This window comes from Nesoenas mayeri (genome assembly GCF_963082525.1).
Source record: "Nesoenas mayeri genome assembly, chromosome: 1".
NCBI classification, from domain to species: domain Eukaryota; kingdom Metazoa; phylum Chordata; class Aves; order Columbiformes; family Columbidae; genus Nesoenas; species Nesoenas mayeri.
In genome coordinates, this window is record NC_137541.1 from 107,956,477 (window position 1) to 107,978,329 (window position 21,853).

The following is a 21,853-nucleotide window of genomic DNA, read 5'->3' on the forward strand; positions in this document are numbered from 1 at the left end:
TATGATTCTCATGAAGAAAGTTCTGTCATTTCTCCATTTGTTGCTCTTCTTCTTTTATCTCACTTTATATTTACACTTATTTCTTCTGAAGCCTGTGGACTTTATGCTTTTTTCCATCTTTTTTCTCCTTTTCCCTACATTTACATTCTGGAAAATATATGCTTAGGTTCTCAGTTGTTTATTCCTTTCTTCCTCCATGTCATGGTGACACTTTCTAAATAAATAAATAAATAAATAATCACTATATATTTTCTATCTCCCTTTTCTCTCTTACATACACATTTCCTTGGATACCTATGCCTTCTTTCCAGGATTTCATGCCCACAGTACCAGCTTAATGTTAAGGTCCAGAACTGAGAGCATCTAGTGACCTCACATGCTGCTATGCAAAGCCAGATCAGAGCTGCTGCTGTAAGATGCCACCAAAAGTGACTGAACAGTATAACTTGTTTGGTCACCTCAGGCAAGTCATCTCTCTTCTTACTTTCATCTCTAAAATGACTCTAATGATACTTAAGCTTTTGTGATTTATGAGTGGAAAACTCTATGCACAATCTGCTGGTTTATTATAGTAATCATCATTGTTCTTATTAATAATAATTATTATTATTATTATTATTTCTGCAGCCTAATTTGACCATTTAGCTCCTTCCACTTAAATATTGGGTATCTCACTATCCTAAGACTACATAAAAGATTATAAATAAGAGCAATTTGTTGTTATGAGGCCTATATTTCACAGTACAAATCTAAAGGGTTAAAGGGAGGACAATCTTTCTGAGACTTTGCTTTTAAGGCACATAACTAATACTCAGAGGTCAGCTCTGAAACCTGCTCATTGGTCCGGCTTGTTTTTATTCCGAGAGTGCTTTTTGCACGCAGTTAGGAAACAACAAAACACATACAGAATATTTGGAATAATAATGCCAGCTGAATTCTTTCTGGTATACTGGTAGGTTGTTTCTAATCTGATGAGATAGAGAGCTGTACCCAAGAGGAATGACCTAGATACAGACACCAACTGACAAGCATTTTTTGAGAGAAAGGAGATTCTGTTTTGTGTCAGTGATGGACATTGAAATGCACTGTAGAGCTAAGAGTGTAATTCATATGGGAAAGATTTGATGCACTAAGCAATGGTCTCAATGTATGGAGGACTGGGTATTTTGTTTTAACAAATTTGTACAGCAAAACCAGTAAAAGCAGGCCACATATTGCTTAATGGGGTCCTTTTGCTTTTCTAGTATTTGATTTATCCCTGTTCTCTCAAACAGCACCATTTGTATTCTTGATTCCTGGCTGACTACTTGGGAACACAGGGTGAGGTCCAAAAAAAGCATTTCTGAACAATTGAGGTGTAATTTAGGTGTCTACATAAAGACCATAATTCACAAAAAAAAAAAAAAGTTCTAGACAACTTAGGTTTCAGAGAACTTTCAGTCTCAGAAGAACATGCAGTTCTGCTACTGCCCTTGCACCTCATCCATTGACTTCCATGGGAATCCCAGGTGGGACTTGCAAACTGTAAGTAACCTTAAACCCTCTCAGCATCCTAACCTGTGATGTGATCCCTCTCCCCTCCACCCCCAAAGAAAATGGTACTGACCACTCAAAACTCATGTCCCAGGAATGAAGTCTTGCTGCCTATTAGTGTCAGGGCACAAGTACCCAGAGAGTGAGAGGTACAGATTCTGGTCCCTGCTGCTCAGGGTACATTCAGCTAATGAGTTAGACTCCCTATTGGTCTCCTAGTTTAATGAATTTTGCACTATTGAATGCAAACCTTCAAAGAAGGTTTTAAAGGTGTTTTTTTGTTTGGATTACTCTACAAGATCTGTGGATTTGAATGTCCTTAATCTGAAGACTAATCAGACCTAAGTTTTAGAAATACCACGTAAGTGGTTCAACCAGTAGGTCACTACCCACTCAGAAGGGAATCACCATCACTTTAGGAAGTCTCCTGAAATGGACATGTAATGCATCTCAGTTTAGACTCTTATTTTTCAAGTCAGTGTCAAGTTTTACATCTTAAAGTTGCAAATATATATCCTTGACCAGGGGAAGGACAGATTTTTACTGAACTCCGTTGGTTTGGATTTTTGTCTGAATCCTACTTTGATTTTCATTTTTAGGTGTCTTTCTCCACTGCCTGTCTAACACATATTGGTGCCTAATTTGTTTTTTCAGAGTACATTCCTCACGGATCTGTTATTCTGAAAGAAAGAGTAAAGACACTGCACATCATCTTGCCTAATTAACTTTTTATATTTAGTTCTTTAATCTGAACAACTGAGAATACATCTTTAAAGCGGTTTGTTACAAACCTCTTAAAATCTACATTCCGTATAGTTCATTAGATGCTGAGTGCTGAACACATCACAAATTTATCCAAAATGGCTTGTCTAATTAACAGCTGTAAGAGATAACAAATGGAAAGAGCTGTCTGATCTTCCTCAGCCATCTGATGGCACAACAGTGTGTGCCTGTGGTCTTGTGCCTTGTTAGTTCTGTTCAAAACAATTTCTTCAGTAATCGGTGAAGTCAGCAGGAATGAAGGCAGCTCAGCATCTTGAAAGATCATGCTGCTTCTTTAGGTGCTTAGATGTGGCATGCACCCGTGTTTGACCCAAATTCTAGAAAGCAAGCCTTGCTAGCCACTCGTCTTAACCCCTCCATATACCATGAGAAATAAAGCAGAGCTTATCAGTGCTCATGAGCAGTCCTCCACCTGCCTTTATGAATGATAATGCAATAACACAACCACTAACATTTATCATAGAAATGATATATCTGATTAAAAAGGAGACAGTGAAAACCACATGCTGTGGAAATGATTCACATCCAAGGAGCATGTATAATATGTTATTCAAAGAAACTGTGGGATGAAATTAGCAGAACCATGTATATATTTTTGAAGAACCTTCCAGATCATGCTTAGCCGAACATAAATAGTCAGGATACACTGCTGTTCATCAGGTAAATATACACATTAGTTGTCATTAGCATATTTAAATACATTTGCTGACTGATATAAAATACCATTTGTTCCTTAAATGTCAATAACAAGAAAGGATTAACTGTTTGCCTTTTATGCTTTTTTCCTCCACGACTTCAATTAACTTGGAACATCTTTATTTAACACTCCCTTTTCCTTTTTCTCTCTATAGAAACCTTTCCTTCAGCTCGTCTAAGTTTATCTGTTTTGTTTGTCAGTTAATATTGGGAAATATTTTGCCCACACTATCTTAAATAATCTAATCGTAACTAGTATAGATGATTTGTACTCTGGAAATAATAAGCACTGTGAGTCTTCAGGTTAGAGATAGAAGAGATAAACTTTAATCCATGGTTAAAAAGGAAAACAAAAATCTGTTGGTTTTACTTCTTTCATAGATCAGACATTGAGGTGGTGTTTATTTTAGTTAATCTCAGCAGTTTAAAAAACAGGAGTCTAGTCCAAATTGCCCTTAGAGCCAGTGGAAGCAAAGGTGAAAAATGGTTCAAATGAACAATATACACCACCTGCCTTAAACACTGGACTCACTCTCTGTAAGTGCCTGTGTCTTTCCATTAAAAAACAACCAGATGCCTATTTCTAGATTGTTAAAATTAAGTAAAATAATATCACAAGACTTTAATGCTGTACTGATCTCAGAGACTTTGTGGAGCTCATAATGGTCCCAAAGATTTAGATTTCAGTATCCTAATTCATTAGCACATACAAATCAGTATTTCTGTGTGCTAGAAATAAAAAAGGATGTATCAGTGGCTAGAGATAATACATTTTATTCTTCTCATATGTTCACCAAACAATTTGTACCATTCTATATGCATTATTCAGTCAGTTTTATATATGTGTTGAATATTACTTAATTTGTTAATTTAAGATGTGCAAAATGCTTTCCTCAGAAATGGTGGGTTTTTCCTTTGTCCATCGACTGCCACTTTAAATCAAGATTACTAAATCTACATTTCTATATATTAATCTGTGATTATTTTGGTTCTCCATGGCACCATAATGATAGGCAGCATATTTATGATCTCAGAAGTAAGCCCTATTTCAGAAGCTCACCCTGTTTCTGTTTAGTAGTGTTTATTTTACACTCATCGTTAAGTTAAATTGAACACATTTATCGGCAACTTTGTTAGCATCTGTCAGAAAGATGTCACTGGGTGTAGCTGGACTTTTGATCTGACCCAGCATAGCTATTCATGTATTTGCAGGTACTTTTCTAAAACAAGACAGTAAAAAACCATATGCTTGCCTTATCAATGCTCTACAATTTTTTAGTAAATACAAAACAGTTCAATGTCTAGTTTTCTTAGAAGAAAAACTTCTATTCTTTTTTTTTTTTTTTTTTTTTTGTCCTATAGAAGTCTGCATTAAATAGTCTGTAAAATGTGTTGTTGAAGGCAGATGAAATGATGAATCCTGCAAATCTGGCATACAAAATTTGCTGCTTCTGGACCTCTTCCATTTTTTCACATTTTTGGTAAAATCTATGAACAATATTCTGCCGTGCGATACTGTGTATGTTTGATACATAGGTAGTGATTGGGTAACAATTAACAGAAGGGCAGCTAGCCAACTCAATTGGCAAGAGCTAAATTGAACTGGATATTCAAAAGCAGAAATGCAAATATTTTGGTTCAAAGTTTAATTTATCAAAGTGGAATACTTGACACCAAAGGCTTTTTAAAAATGATCTTCCTTACTCTGCAGTCATGAATCAGTCCAGTGATGGGTGTGTGCATGAGTGCATTTGAGCTACAAACTGCTGAAATTCGATGTTGGCTGATGCAAAAATGTAGCTATTACCATGATTTGACATCAGACTACACATCTTGAGTAGACATTACTACCCCATTTAAAACTAATTCCTCAGGAGTGACATCTCACGCACAGGGATTATGAGTCATTAAATAATAATTTGGTAACACAGTGTACCCCTTACCTCTGGAAGTGGTGTTCAGCATGGTGCATACTCAATTAATCAACCTTAAAAATAATACTTTCCACTCTCCTAAATTACACTTCCTCTCCTAGGTTTGTAGAAAAGGCTCATTTAACTAGAACATGATTTTAAAGGTAGAAATGAGCCTGGGTAATGTAACTGGGATTCAGATCCAAACTTTGCCAAAGAGCTGAGTAATTGAATCTGGTGCCAAATGCTACTTTATGGCTGATTTGAACTGCTCTGCCAGTACAAGTCGGAAGGAAAATCATGAGATGCAGCTCCCCGATGACTCTTTCTGCAGAAGGAAACCTGTGGTGCATGGAAATACTTGGTGGTTTGGGGACCGTCAGCCATCTTCATTTGCTATAGTGGCCTTTTGGGGCTCTGAACATCAGTGTCCATGCAAGTGAAGCTGGGGTATCCCTGATTTATGACCGCTTCTGGACAAGGCTGTGTTTGTCCCTGAAGCAGGAAACCATTTAGTTCCCACACACAGTCTGTTTGTAACAAATACTGCCTAAATAATTTAAAGCAGAGATTTACAAACTATTTTAATTGGATAAAACCATAGCAGTGGGAGTGGCAGGTATTGGGAACAGCAGCATGAGTAATGATAAGGGCAGATCTGGCTCTGTGTCAGAACGTATATTCCTTGAAACAGCTCATTGACTATTAATGACACAGGTATTATAGCTGATAACTCCTAATAGCCCCTACTTTGCAGCTGAAAACTCCTGCAAGTCTGGCTCCTAGCCCATTACTGTTTGTGTTCTGCAAGTGTAATATGGTATCCTTCAGACTTGGGGTTTGGCACTATTAAAAATGGAAATAAAATCATAGAATCATTTTGGTTGGAAGAGACCTTTAAGACTGTTGAGTCCAAACATAACCTAACTCTAGCACTAAACCATGTCCCTAAGAACTTAATCTATGTATCATCTTTTAAACACCTCCAGGGATGGTGACCCAACAATTTCCCTGGGCAGTATTCCAGAGCTTCACAAAGCTTCCCATGAAGAAATTTTTCCTAATATCCAATCTAAACCTTCCCTGGCACAACTTGATATCCATGGAAAACACATGGAAATATCATAGTAAACTGTTTGTACTGAATTAGTGTCATACTTATCTGAAGTAATTTTGATGTGAGAAAGCATTTTTGTTTAAAATTATGATTGTAGAAATATATATAAATAAAATAAATATGCAGTTGAAACTCTATTAGTTAGTTTTAAATTTTATTCATCATCACATGATCTTGCATGAAACAGCAGTGATTTCAGGAGAGCTTTGCTGCTTTATCTCACCCAAAGGCTTGACCCATAGGCTTAGCGTAAAACCACTTACGTAGGTAAAGTTATAGGATGTTAGCAAAGACCGCTGTTGCCATAACAATGCACATTGCTATTGTACCTTGTGACTCAACTTAGGTTACATTACAAAATCTTTCAAACACTTTTTTAGAATGAAATTTTGAGTGGTGTCAAAGTCTTGTGGACACTGCTTCAGCAGTGTTTGATAACATGAACATAAAAGAATGACATAATTAATGGCAAATGGTCACTTTAAAAGTTCTCAGTCTAAGAAAAATATTTTTAACCTGTTCAGTTATTTTGGCCTTTATGAATTATTTCATGCAATGTAGTTTTGTAAAAGTAAATTTAACAGGAAATAAGAATCATTCACAAGTGACCTATTGTTTCTTTGTTTTTACGATGGGACTTTTTTTTCTTACTTTATGTGCTTAAAAGTACTTATCTAGTTGTCTATTCTTACACTATAATTAAGGGAAGAGATAGATGAGATCAATGCTCCTCTGGGGACATTCCTCTTTTTTTCAAGAGAAAATAGAGAAACCTGGATAAGCCAGATAGTTCAGGTTACCTTCTGGCAATTAAATGAGGAAAGATAACCCCTCTGTAAGGTACAGATCATATTTCATCTGCTCATTGTCATCTTGCTCTTCCAATGAACTGCTCTGCAGATTTTTAACTGAATATTTTTTATTCTAGAGATGCTTAATTCTTCCTGTACTGCTTAGAATTTGTAGCCAGAGAGAAACACTGTGATCACCTGTGAGCTCCTCTACGGGAAGGACATGGAACTTTGCTAGGTTAATTCATTCAAGAACTAGACCACACCTTTTGAAGAACTACCCAAAGTTTAGTTAAAGGTGTTAAAAATATGCACCTGACATTTTTTTCCTGAACAGCTTGAGTCTGAGCTTCCAGATGTAACCTTTGTCTGTTGGTTCAGATGCCTCTCCATTATCTACTTATTTTCCTTTATAATTGTATTAAAGACTGTGTTCAGCTCAGGTCTTAGTGCTTGTTCTGATAAGCTTAATCACTTCAAGTCTTTGAGTCACTCATTGTAGGATGTGTTTTCCAATTCCTTAACGTTTCTCAATGTTCTGCTCTGATTCCTTGTCAAAATGTGGATACCAGCAGTGGACTGTGTTCCAGTGCCAATTATGCAGGTGATAGAGCTTCCCCAGTGTGTTACCGCTCTTGGCTATAACATTTTATTGTGGTTCATATTCAACAGATTATCCACTGTGAGTTGATTTCAGAATTATCATTTTCCAAAATGCAGTTTCCTATCCTAAAAAAATGACATCTGCCTTGTCCTGTTTCTACATTATGCCTTCTTAAATTGCATAAGTTGCACCTTCATCCTTTTTCACCAACCTTTCGTACATGATCTATTCTCTCCTTTATTTGAAGTTCCTCTGGTATCTGTACACCCACAAGCTTTATCATTAACACTTTGATACTGAGTCATCAATAAAAATGTTACACCATGTGAGAACAAAGACAAATTCTGAGAAAGCCAAACCAGGACACTGTAACTTAGTAGATTATTTGTTTACAATCCAAAACTTGTCTTTGAACTGTTTCTGTAATTTCAGATGTGCAATTTATGAAAAGAAGTGTCTGTTTGAATAACACAAAGTTCCCACATTGAAGTTGTATCAGCTTCTCTTTGCATCCAATTAGTCAGCTGTAGTATATGGCTTAAGAGGCCGTCCTTCATCAAAGGCACCTTCCAGTATGTCAAACAGTCACCTGCCATGGCTGAATGTGAGGGGTCAATACCTGGCTATGTGCAGATTACAGGTGTGTAGCTTTGTAGCCCTTCTTGCAGTTGCTTGTATTGCTACATGTGCAGTGTAAGCTGCTCTGTATATCCAGCTGCAAACAGAGAATTTCTTTCACAAAGGATGTGAAGAAACTTTTCCAGTATTGAATCAATGACTACTGTGAAATGACACTGCACATCTTTTGGGCTTTGCTGTGGTGTCCTGGTGGTGAAGCGCACTGGGGGCTTGTATGGCTCGCATCCCCTCTAAAATAGCCACATAAGAAAACTATGTTTAAATATGTGCTTGTCTTACAGATTCTGTGTCCACATCTAAAAGGTCACAAATCTCAGAGTTTTTGAGTTTTGGGAGCTGTTTTGGGTTGATCAACTAATGTGTAAATTTCTCTAGGGTCAAAATAAAGTCTGTTTTTACTGAATAAATGGTGGGGTAGAAACATTCAATTCACAGAAAGGCCAACATCAATTCACTATAAACTCCTTCCTTATTAGTGACATGATAAAAGATCAAAGGGCTACTGCTCTGTTTCCCTTGACAGTTTTTGCTGTAATAAAGATAGATGGTCATACTGTTGTGCTGAAAAATGTCTGGCTGTTACATGAAATTGTTAAAAGGAACATTTGGTGTAAGTTTGTTTTATTGTGAAAAGATCTGTCTTTGAAAAATGATAGAAATCCCTCATTATCCAGAAAAAGGAAGAACTTTGCAGCCTGCGGTGTCTTACATTTAGTCTCTCTGTTTAAAGCTCCACACTGGTGACTAGTGACATTTGCCCTGTTTTAACACATGCTTCCTTTCAGCAATGCTGTCTACCCATCAGGAATCAAAGCAAACCCAGATGGCTCAAGAACAGAGGGCTTATCGTTTAAGAAGCATGGGTCAAATTCACCCATACAGCATAGCAAGTTCACAGGAGGGCTCTTCTTACTTCTGTAAGAGGGAAAGTTCAACATGCTCCACTCAAGGGAAAGAATGAATTTCTCATATGGTAAAAAGGCACAATGAAGTGGATGCAAAGTCAGAGATCTGAGAGTTTATTTCAAAAATTTGCTTTGCTTTGAAATGTGAACCAGGCTCCTGGAATAAGCCTGATAACAATGTTGGAGACGGCCATGGCATTGCCAGGGAGGAACATCACAGCAACTTCTCTATTGCATGACCAGAAATGTCTCTTGGAGCTACAGGATACAAATTCATACCTGATTATGTCTAAATACAGACCTGTTTGCAGACATATAGCTATGATATAGAACATCAGCAGCCATTGCAGGACACTGCAGTTACAGATTACAGTAATGACTCAGGACAACATTCTGTTTCAGAGGTCTAAAAGGCATCTCATGCAGAGCACAGCAGACAGACTCATTCTCTTGGCCCAAATTTGTAGAAAGATAAGTCTTCAATGTTCATCACTACTCTTCACAGTCTGCCTCCAGTCTAGAGAGAGAGAAAAGAGCACAGCAATAGTGTACATATGTGTTTCAGGTGTTTCCACATCTGGGGATAATTAGGATAAGTAAAGAACAGGACTTGATTAGTACAAGCAGTAAGACTACTGCACATGATGTGCGTACATACTGCCAGCAAAGTGCCTTGGTTTTGACATACATGTAAGGATGGAGTCCACACAGTATTTTATATTAGTAAATCCCAGCTGTAATACAAATGAAATTGGAACTGTTACCCCTGTAATACAGGTGGAGAAAGAAGCAGGGGGAAGTAGAACAATCTAGTCTTTCAAGATCTTGCAATAGAACAGTATTTGGAAAAGAAGTCAGATCTCTTAAGTCTTAATTCAGTGCTCTGTGAAAAAGTTTCTTCTCATATTGAAGTGGAACCTCCTGTGTTCCAGTTTGTACCCATTGCCCCTTGTCCTACTGTTGGTTGTCACTGAGAAGAGCCTGGCTCCATCCTGGTGACACTCACCCTTTATACATTTGTAAACATTAATAAGGTCACCCCTCAGTCTCCTCTTCTCCAAGCTAAAGAGACCCAGCTCCCTCAGCCTTTCCTCATAAGGGAGATGCTCCACTCCCTTAATCATCTCTGTGGCTCTGCGCTGGACTCTCTCCAGCAGTTCCCTGTCCTTCCTTAACTGAGAGGCCCAGAACTGGACACAATATTCCAGATGGGGTCTCACCAGGGTGGAGTAGAGGGGGAGGAGAACCTCTCTCGACCTACTAACCACCCCCTTCTAATACACCCCAGGATGCCATTGGCCTTCTTGGCCACAAGGGCACAGTGCTGGCTCATGGTCATCCTGCTGTCCACCAGGACCCCCAGGTCCCTTTCCCCTGCACTGCTCTCTATTAGGTCGTTCCTCAACTTATACTGGAACCTGGGGTTGTTCGTGTCAAGATGCAAGACTCTACACTTGCCTTCGTTATATTTCATTAAAGTTTTCCCTGCCCAACTCTCCAGCCTGTCCAGGTCTCGCTGGATGGCAGCACAGCCTGCTGGCGTGTCAGTCGCTCCTCCCAGCTTGGTGTCATCAGCAAACTTGCTGACAGTACAGAACAGTTGAGACTGGAAGGGATCTCTGGAGCTAATCTGGTCCAAATCCCTGTTCAAGTAGGGTCACCCAAGTTGTCCAAAACCATGTTCAGGCAGTTTTTATTTTCCTCCAGGAAAATCCTTAGGAATCAGTATAGGTGGGCCTAAATTAGGAGGAGCTTTAAGACAGTATATTTTAGAGTGTCTCAGTCGAGCTTGGGGACCAAGCCTCTGATGTTAGTTCTTACACACAACATTGCCTTCCTACAGCCTTTTATCTGATTGAACTTTACAAAACCATCTTACCTGGCAGGAAATGCGAAGAATAATATTAAGCCTCTAATCATTTGGTTTCAGAAATCTTTCTTTTTGTATGTATAAGCAACACAACTGTGACCACCTGCTATCATCCCAAGTGCATCTTTTTCTCCCAAATACATAACCAGAACAAATGTTTATCTGCTTGAGAAGGGCTTGATGCTGACATGACACAGATTTACAGGAGCAGAGCTGGTAGAATAACATGCGAAACATGTTCTGCCTAGCTCTAGCAAATATTCTTAGTCCACTGTTTTTTATAAGATTTCAAATATTTCTAAATGTCATCCCAACTATAAATTAAACCACTGAGTTACAGATCCCTGTATGTTCTCACTTTCTGTCAGTGATTTTCAGCAAGCAAAATTAAATTATTTCAGATAAGAGTTGTAACATATTACATCTACTTTGCATAATTTACTATAAAAGATTTAGGACAACGGAAAATAAAAAAGTCCAGTGATGTCATCATCCAAAAAGTCACAAAAATGTATACTACAAACTCATGTTAAAGTGTTCCTGTTGTCTTTGTGGAACTTTAAACCTTTTTAAAGTGAAAGAGGTTTACTTAACAAGCACTTTTCCCCAGTCCTTTGGTATTTCATTAAAAGCAAGTGAAATATAAATGATAATTTTAGTCACAGATAAGATAGTCAGAAAGACTCTTATGATGAGATAATCTGACCTTTTGGATGCACAAGTCATATAATTTTTCCTTGTAAATTCAATTGAAATGTTACTTGTTTGGTAAGTCTACATTGAAAGAATATGTGTGGTGCAGGGTTACCCAAACCAGCTCTAAACAAATTAGCCTGGGTACCAGCTGCTGTGTAACTATGTTAGTTGAGAGCTCCATCAAGGCTAATGAGTTCTGCTGAAAAGCAGGCAGCGTTAACTCAGGTAAAGCACCCTGCTACTGTGGTATTCCCTTCCTCCTAATTTCATAATTTGGCTATAGTACTGAATTTCAGCAGCAAAAGATCTGTTATGTATATTTTTATTATTGTTGACATGTATTTAGGCTTTGGAATTAAATAATTGATAATGAAATGTAACTCTACTCTGTGTATTTATGTATATGGGGTATAATGATCAGAATATATTTCATTTTAAACAGCTATGTATCTCAACGAAAGTAATTGTGCTTCATGTGAAGGGAAGTATGGAACCTGAATTTTCATACCAGAATATTATTGAAGATGATGTGGAAATCTCAGGCAAACCCACAGCTTCCATAAATGCACTTCCTAATATATTTCCCAATAAATGTCTATAATGTTTTTGGGAAGGAGAAAGATAAAGTAAAGCCTTTCTCATTCTAAGATTTAGCTTGGCAGGTAATTGAGAGTAATATCCCATTACTGATGTATAAGCAGATACATGTTGTAACCCTGTGTATGTAGATCTATGTAGATCTTGGGAATATTGTAAAAAGCCAGGTTTTCTACTGCCTGTTCTGGGATACCCAGTGAGAGTAGAGTAAGCATGCTGCAAATATTCCAGGCTAATATTTGAATTTCTTTTTGCAGCTTATTGTGTCACGTCTCTCCTAGCTTTTGATCCCAGTTGAATGGCAAAAGCTACATTCATGCCAAAGATTTAGCAGAAATATCTTTTTGAACTTCTGCTAAAACTAGTAAAACCCAGTGGGTCCTGTGTCCTGTGCAGGTCACAAATGAAAGCCATTTAGTAGAAACTTTTTGGATACTCATACATACATAGATGGCATGTTAAAAAGTAAGGGCCTTCAAACTACAAATATTCTACAATAATTTTCTTGTTATTTGATTTCTCTGACTAAAGTTTTTGACAAACATTTTGTGGATCAAAAGGAAGGAAGCACGTGAATGGAATATGATTTCTCCTGGAGCTGGTCTAGTCTATAGATTCTTACCAAGTATATAGATCTAGCCCACAGATTCTCACAGAGAATGTCACTGACCATAGAAATGACCAATACAAAGGGCATTCCTTTAATATCCCCCCTTTAACACACACATCAGAAATTTTTAAAATCCTGTAACAAAATATATATTCTTTTCAGTAACAGGAAAGAAAGAGTTATTCCACGAAAAAGATTTAGTTATTTCTATTTTTCACTAGGTGCACTGAGATACCACAGTGACACTGGTCAAACAGGGGCCCCGCTACATGTAACTGCATAGTTAGAGACAGACAGACTTCTTTACCAGATGGCTCAACCTCCACAGCTACTAAACTTTTGGCCTTATGACAAAATCTAAGGCTGTATGGGTGTTGTACGTAGAAACATAACACTCCATGTCTTCTCTGCCTCAAAACAAAAAATATACTTATATCTAAAAACAAAACCGCATTGGCATGCCTTTGAAATTGAGTGCCAAAAATCACTAGTCTTTTGGAAAATGCAGTTATGTGCATAGAAAGTGCATGGGTGTGCAAGAGCTTGAGATACAGAGACAAATGGCATGGCTGTTTGTGAGTCCTCCAAGCTTTATTTTCATTTGAATACCTTTTACCTCCCAGAAACTGTTCTCCATAATAAGTGTCACCTCCTCTGGGCATCTCCAATTTGTCAAATTGAAATCTTCATCAAGATTTCAACTTTTTGGCTGATATTCAAATGATGGGAGTTGTGTTAGTTTCTTATCCAGAACAGCCAGCTGAATAACAACTTTCTGCACTGATGCTTTTTTAACTTCATCACAGCAAATTCCAGTGAAATAACAGATTTCTTTTCTTCAGCTCAGCCAATTTGTATGTTAAGCATTGGAATGTTGAGAATAGATAAAATATTTTGGGGGAGAGAGACCACAATAACCAGCCATTCAGCTGTGCGAACTCTCAAACAGCATAAGCTACAGAACACAGCCTTGCAGTCCTTTGTCAGGTCAGGTAACAGCAAGTTAAGCTAAAGCATATCTTTTAGAAAAGCATCCTCTAATAGGCTGAAGACTTCAAGTGTGAAAAATGTCATCAAGTCTCCCAATGCCAAATTATGGTCTCCTTTCCTACATTAAAGGTTACTGTGGTGGAATTCCTGTTATCCACCTTGTTGTCCCCTAGGATAAGAATACCTTATAGAATAAGATAAAACCAAGCTATTTCTCCCTCCTGCATCAGCAATTCTGCAAGTTCTGCACAATTTTGTAAGTGTTCAGATATTGTAGTGATGGGCACATTCAAAATATCTAGGGAATGTGTCCAAGATGCAACCAGCAGCTAGTGCTGCTCTGCATTTTGAGAAAAAGTCAGCACTCACTCCACGCAGTTTCAGAGTACAGACAGTGAAGCAGTTTTGTCCTGGGAGCCTTGCTGACTGCCTGTACCAGTGTGGCTGAAATAACTGGCAGTGCTGACTAGGAGGAGAATTGAGAGGTGACCAGCTTCCTCTCCCTGCTCTTCCTCTCATCTGCTTGCTGCTGCTTAGTTTTCTCCTGGTGGAGGTAAAACATGGACTCATGAAATGGCTCTCTCTTACTGACATGACTGGGAAGCTGCCTGCTCAAGTGATATGTGATGCTGTTGGTGCTGCCCTTTAGGCTTGACTTGGAGCTGTGTCAAATCATAAGAACCAGAGGAGCTCTTTCTCCTGTGTTTAAGACTGATTTTTACCTTAATCTGCTCCCCACTGCTAAGGTGTATGTTGCTTAAGCCTAAACATGCTGCATGCTACAATCACACCTTATTTTCCCTTTTGTGGCAAAATGAGGTCGTGTTATGCTCTGAAGCAGAAAGACATGTGCCTTTTGCACAAGGAGATACCTTTTTCTACATGCCATTGAAGGAAAATTAGATTCACAGTGTTGGTTACGTTAACTGTTGTGAATGTAAAGAATGTTTGAAGGGAATTTAATAATTAAGCTGATTTCAAGACCCTGTCAACAAGACTGCACTTCAGCTCCATAGTGGAGCCACTTCAGTGGAGTGTTCACAAATATATGATGAAGTTGACAGATTAGAACGTGGCTGAAATTACTATAGATTAAAACAAAGTAGGCAATAAAACTGCAAACACTTTGAAGCATTTTAATAGGAGTATACTGCATCACCCTCAAACAGCATTCAGAAACACATGCCATGGGGATTTGGGGCTGCTTATCCAAACTGTCTTCTGCAATATTGCCCTTTCTCACCTTCTCTATAAGAAAGCTTAATCTTTGCTGAAAGATTCAGATTTGTCATTCTCTAACTCCTCCTGTATGTTTCTTTAGATTACCCCGAAGAAGCCCTGTGTATTTCGGTCTTACTAGACATGAAGCGTGACCTGAAGTCATTTAAAATCAACTGCAATCTGGGGAGCTGTTTGAATGTTTGGCATGATAGTAGCCATTAAGATTAAAATGCTGAATGAAGGCTGCACAGCTAAGCCACTGTACATTGAGTTAAATGCACACAACCTTCTTGTCAAGGTTTTGAAGATGTATTGCATAGATAACGATGAGATTTTTGATTCTGAGTGGGCATTTTAACAAATTATTTGACATTTGAACAGTTGCCAAACTCTCCTTTGGCTCAAAACAGTGTAAGCTTTTTGACTTTGCTAAAGCCTCTTCAGCAGCAGAGGGCTTTTTTGTTTGGTTCATTGTTTTTTTTTTTTTTCACTTCTTTTTTTTTCACTGAAGGCAAAACTGATCAACTTATCATCTTTAACAGCAACAGTCTTTGAACAGAGCTTGCTTTCCTTTTCTCTAGCATCACTGCTACGTGGCAAATCATGTACAAAGGGTTCCCCTTGATTTCTAACACGTCCTGCACACAAAAGCATTAGTTGCCTAATAATGCAGCACAGATATGGACAACAGTTTTGTCAGAAACAATAGCACCATTTTAAAAATTATTTATTTACTGGAGGCTTTTGTTAGCACCTGGAGGTGAGTTGCTTCAACATGTTATGCACCAGCAGCCATGCTGAGCAAAGTGATGAGTCAGTCAAGCCCTGAAAGGTTCCTGCAGGGTGACCATATCTACTCACAGCTATCACCCCGGTAATGGGAGGCAAAAAATGAGCTAGAAAGTGCACAGGCCAGGTTCCCATGCAGGCCTGTGTACAGCCCTGCCACCTGTCTTAGCTTTTAGGACAGTATTTCTCAAACCAGTAGCTAAATGTCAGTCTGCAAAAGGACTGTGCCGTTTTCTAATGCCTCACCCCCACTGTCATTCCCATGGTTTCCCAAAGGAGGCAAGCCTTAGGGCAAACTGTTTTGACTAAATGTTTTTGAAACATCACAAAAGCATTCTAAAAAATCCATTGCTCCTCAACAGATTTCTGGTGCACTGATAACATGACTGCATTTCAGGTGAAGCTGTAGCAGGTTTAGACTGACCTCAGTTGCAGCATCAGTTATTTTAAAGCCTTAGCATGGCTCTTCTTTTGCTGATCAAACAACCTTCAAGATTGTGTTCGTCATAATCGATGAAACAAGGGGTTTTTCTTTATTAGTTTTTCCAAGAAGCCCCAGTCCCCCTCTTTCCAGTTTGAGTGGTTGTTCAGGTTGAGCATAGTTCAAGTATTCCCACTTTTAGTGCACAGAACATTCAGAGCTTCTGATGCAATGCATATGAGTCATGTATCTCAAAGTATTTTTTTATTTTGGAGGATTGTAGCCAAACAAGATACAAGATAGGTATTTCTTTCTTCTTCTTCTCCTTCTTCCTTTTTTTTTTTTTTTCCTTTTTCTTTTTTTTTCTTTTCTTTTTCTTTCATTGTGTCTTTGTAAAAAGATAAGTCAGTATGTGAATGGAAAATGCCTTCAGTTTGAAACTTTGCCCTCAGGTGAGGCTGTTCCACTATTGAAAATTCTTGTGCTTTTAATTGATTAAATAATAGATTATCTGAAGGTCTGCATTTTTCTTGGAAACAGAATGAAGAAATTGGGTGTCAGTGCTGATTCTGAAAGTTCCAGAGCCTGAAATGACTCACAAAAACATGGGATAAGGAGAGAGGAGCAGGGGCAGGTAAGGACTGTAATAGTGCGCCATCATAACAGATCAGATCACTTCACTTGCATGTTGTTGAAGGACACTGGCTGAAGAAAAAACAGAGAGGAAATTACTTTTTTTTTTTTTTAATACTGTATCTGAAAACCAGCAATTGTTTTTTACCTCATATTACAAACAAATGTAATGGTGATTTCCCTGCAGCCATGGTAATAAAGAACCTTTAAAAAATATTGATTGATCAATCAAGGACACAGACAGACTGAGGTAGTAAATGGTAGAAGATTAATAAATTGCTACATGTCACACCTAATAATCCTGGTTTGTTCAATACATTTTCTTGTAGTATGTCCATCATCATGTTGTAATGGGAACCCAAGTCAAAGGGGAAATTTCAGGTTTGCAAATAATTAGTAAGTCTTCCCCATATTGTCTAATAATTATTTTTCTTCTCTCTTTTTTAGTTTCTTTATTTATATTGTGTAGTTATGGCATATTTGAAAAGACAACTAGCCAAGCTTTTAACACTTTACAAATATGTGCACTTTTTACTAACATTCAAACCTTATTTAAGAATAGATAGAGAAAGATATAGAAAGAAATCATGGTGCACAATTTAATGTATTCACATTAGGAAATGAGAAGATCAAAACTGGATATATACCTGTTTCTGGTGGGACTAGGCTTTTTTAAGGTAATGAGAGCTCTATTTGAACTTTAACAGGAGAGATCCTGAAGTATTTGTTGAGCCAAATGTCTGCCGACATCAACATACGGATCAGGGCTGTCAAACTCATTTTCACTGTGGGTCACATCAGCCTCTCAGTTGTCTTCAAAGGTCTGATTGTAATTTCAGGACTGTATAAATGCAGGAGTAGTTACAGTAGTTCTGTATGTAAAGTTCTGAGTTTGACACCCCTAATATAGATGTAATTTTTTTCTTCAGTTTTCATGCTAAATCTAAAATTGAGAAGGAATCTATTTTAGGTTATTCTTGTCAACAAAAGCTGTGTGTTTCATTATTTGAATTAAGTTCAGCAAACATATAAAGTGGTAACATATTCTATACTTACAGAAGATGGACTGCCACTAAAAATCAAATTGGTATGATAAAGTATTTTTGTAATTAAGGAAAACCACAACAGACATTGCTATGCTGAAACATATGACTTGACTGTGAGGCTTCACTTCTATTTATCTTCTCCTACACACACCCCTTCCCCCACCCACCCTCTCTCTCTCTTTCCTTCACACTGGGCAGCGTCATTCTGTAACTCCAGAGGCTATTGCAGCCATTTGGAGTGATTTAAACTGGCCACTTATGACAGCAGCTGTCAAGATGTAGCTGCAAACCTTCTCTAGTGGTGATAGACAGAGGTCACCTGGGGAAAAACAGAGATAGAGCAAGTCTCCACAGTGATGCAGTGTGATGTTAAACACAGTTGTAACAAACATGAAAGCCTGCTCATTAAAGCAGCACTATACAGATGATGATTTTAATTCGGACAAGTGCAGCTGATAGTGAACAGGCATCAGTCTCAGGAAACCAATAAGCCAGGTTCAGCTTGAGCATGGGTTGCAGTCCATTTGCATGTCGGATGTGAGTGACTGATAAAATACACAAGTGACTAAGAGATAAAATCAAACTAGTCCAGTATCTAAGGAGATGAGCCCTAATTGTATACAGAGGGGTGGAGGAAGAAGAGAATGTCAACTGAGGAAACAGCTGGACTGCTTTTGTGAGCTGTGCTTTATGCCAAGTCTGAGGTGTTCGCCTCAAGATTGTCGGAAGTTGTCAAAAAAAACTTCTCCATGGCACAGGAAAGCAATGTGTTTCTGGCAAAGCTAAGCAATGCATTTTTCCCTAGTCTGATTCTCAGAATGACTGAATGTAGATTTGGCTGAAATTTCAAAACTACATGCCCATAAAACCAGCCTGAAGTAGATATGGAGCTTAGGATGTTTCAGCACAGATGACTAAAGTTGAATTATGTTTGAAAAACTTAAAAGAGGCTCAGGTACTTTGAATGCTAAGAAGTCACACTCTTTCCACCAATAATTAAATAGGATTAATTATGTTACATTTTCAGTGTGGTTGACCTGTGATTGGTATTTGTTGATACTCCAAACAATGCATACAGTAGGGACTTGAATGACTTTTTAAAAAATAAGCTTCTGCCCTTGGAAGTAACTAAAAAGCTGGTACTGTGGGATTTGATGTTTACTGTCTACCTTCAGAGGAAAATGGAACCTCAAGTGACAGGTATGAATATTTTATTTTAACATATTGAAAGATGCTCTGTTTTGATGTCGATAAGGGTAGGAAAAGAACTTACACAGAATAGTTGTTTGTTTGTTTGTTTGTTTTCCTAGAAATTATGCTTATTTTCACTTATTTTTTCCTTTTAAGTTCTAGTTGCCAGCTCTGGGAATTTAAGCAGGGAATCGGACTGGGGCTTAGTACATCCTTACAAGTACAAGGCTGCACAATCCAGATTGTCTCCTTACTATAGATGGGCAATTCTTGCTCTCAATGATGAGAAAAGACTGCCACAGAAAATGTAACAGCAAGTTTCTATGAGTAATCAAATTAATCAGTGCTGGAGGCAGTCAGTGGCAATTCAAAGAAAAGGAAGCAGTTTACATGGAGAGGCTTTTCATGAAAGTGCACACATTTCTTTGCATATCCATGGATGGAGGCATGTATTTATAATGCAACTCCAATTGTAGGGAAAGAAGATGCATTTTAGGAGTTGTGTCTAGCCCAGAGCAAGGAGAATAGAAGTGGACGAATGGAAGAGAAAATCACAGTGAATCTATAATATGTGCTCTGCTTCCCAGCCAAAATTGCCTGTAAATCAGGTAACTGATATACCACACTTAGCATCCTATCTAACAATGACTTACTACTTCATCCTCTGATTTGAGAAAACATATCATTAGATCACTTCTTAAATATGTAACCACTGATTCTACTGTTGCTTTCTCACGCTAGACTCTACTTGTCTCAAAATCCGCACCACATCTATAGACCTTAAAGAAAATCTGTCTCAGAAAACTTCTGGGAAGATATTACTCATGTCATAGCTAGTGCAGATAAATACTTCAAATATCTAAATTTAGATGTGGTAAAAAATTATTGTAGGTAGTATTCTAACATGGCTGTAGCTCATCACAGTCTTCAAATAACAACCAGATGCCTATGAGGCTAAATGCTTGCTGTTTCAACATCAAGAGAATTTTCTGAACTGCTGTGTTATGTACCCTTGTGTAGTTATTGCATAGATATTTATAAATATAAACCACTGCGGACCCTCAGGTTTTTTGTTCTAGTTCCCGGTGAAATCACTCATTGAATGAACAATGTCTTCACATGATGGGGAAGCAATTGCTGATACTGAAAGGTCTGTGACTTCAAGCTGACTTTGTGGAAGAAAAAGTTTACATGAAAATCCAGGCCTAGGATAGAGTTCAGTTTCACAATAGACTTCAATTTTACATTAAAGTTAAAAAGTACCTTTGTGCTGTGATTTACTGAAAGGATAAACCTATGACCTTCTACTCAGTTAGCTTGTGCCACATTGTTCAACTCAGTTTGAAAAGGTAAAAATGTGACATTCGTTTTTATCCTGAGATGTGAAATATGGTTTTAGAAGCTGATGGCTGCATGACTATCATTGTCTAGAAATCCACAATCACTTAAAATTTTTAGTGTTTTGTGTTCAGATTATATATAATAGCTAGTATTTAAGAAAATGCTAGAACTTTAGTTGGAGATTTCCTAAATTAATGCTATCTTGAAGGTACTCACAGGGAGACTTGATATGCTGAGGATGTATATCAATATACATCTGCTTTACCAATTAAGCAGAAAGAGAGCTCCTTTGAGATGGAGTAGGCTCAAAAAGTGCCATAGGTGAGGGGAAGGATATGGCTCTTGCCTTTCAGCTCAGCAAACTATCTAAGAAATAGTAAGGTCCTAAGATCCAGCAACTGACTCCCTCTGAGGGTAGGATTCACAATATAAATGCAATTCATGCTAGCATTTGCAGCTTTCCAGCATTTACAGATACCTGCTGGCTTACAACACTGAGTTTTGCTGTGAATTTATCATTTGATTGCAGAGGTCCATTTCTAAACCCTACAAAATAGGGATCAAAAAGTGTTAAGGAATTCAAACCCTTCAAAGAACCTTGTCTTTCATATTTTACCTTTGTATTCCAACAGAGATGTAACATACTTTTATTGTTGTAGAGTGTGAAAAAAATGTGTGCATCTATGCATGAGCATATGAAAGCACGTGAAAATATATCAGGAGAATAGTGCACAAAAACTAGATTGACCCTAAATCCTGTCCTGCAAAATTATTGAATGGTTTGTTCTACTTTCTGAAAGACTCCAGAGAGGCTGCACCACCACCCTAGTGTTGTGTCTTATTTCAATGTTTCTGCTGAGGTCTCATCTGTGTTCAGGGTGGTAGATGGGAAGAAGAGAGGAGATTGGCCACCACAGATAATAGCTGAATGATAAATACCTTGCAGACTGTGGCTTTTGAGTACAGAATAATTTTATTTCAAAAGTAAGATATTCTGATGATGCAGATAATTTCATTGCCTGACACAGAGTTTTCAAACTGTGCCTGAAAAGTAATAGTTATATTTTATAAGAACCAATTGTTTTTCATTAAATAGCAAACCATCAGTTTTCAACCTTCCTTTAGGACTTGAATAGATTAATTTTCCTGTCATGTCTGCCCGATGACTGGACTAAGCGATGACTAACTCCGTAGTACCTCACTGATTTAGTGACCTATTTTAATTCTGTCTGTTTTAATCCTTTGTTAGGGCTTAGGTGTAGGATTTAATTCGGTATAACAGGTTACTCTGCATCACTGGAGCCCTGTTACGTGTCCATATACACACTTTTGGTCAACAGTAATTCAAAATGCTACAAACTTCATTTCACAGTCTTTCACAGTCACATTTCTTTCTACCACCTTGTTTGCAAATCTGTGTGTAAATAATCAATTCAAGAGCTAGATCCCATCATGTATTTGGCCAAT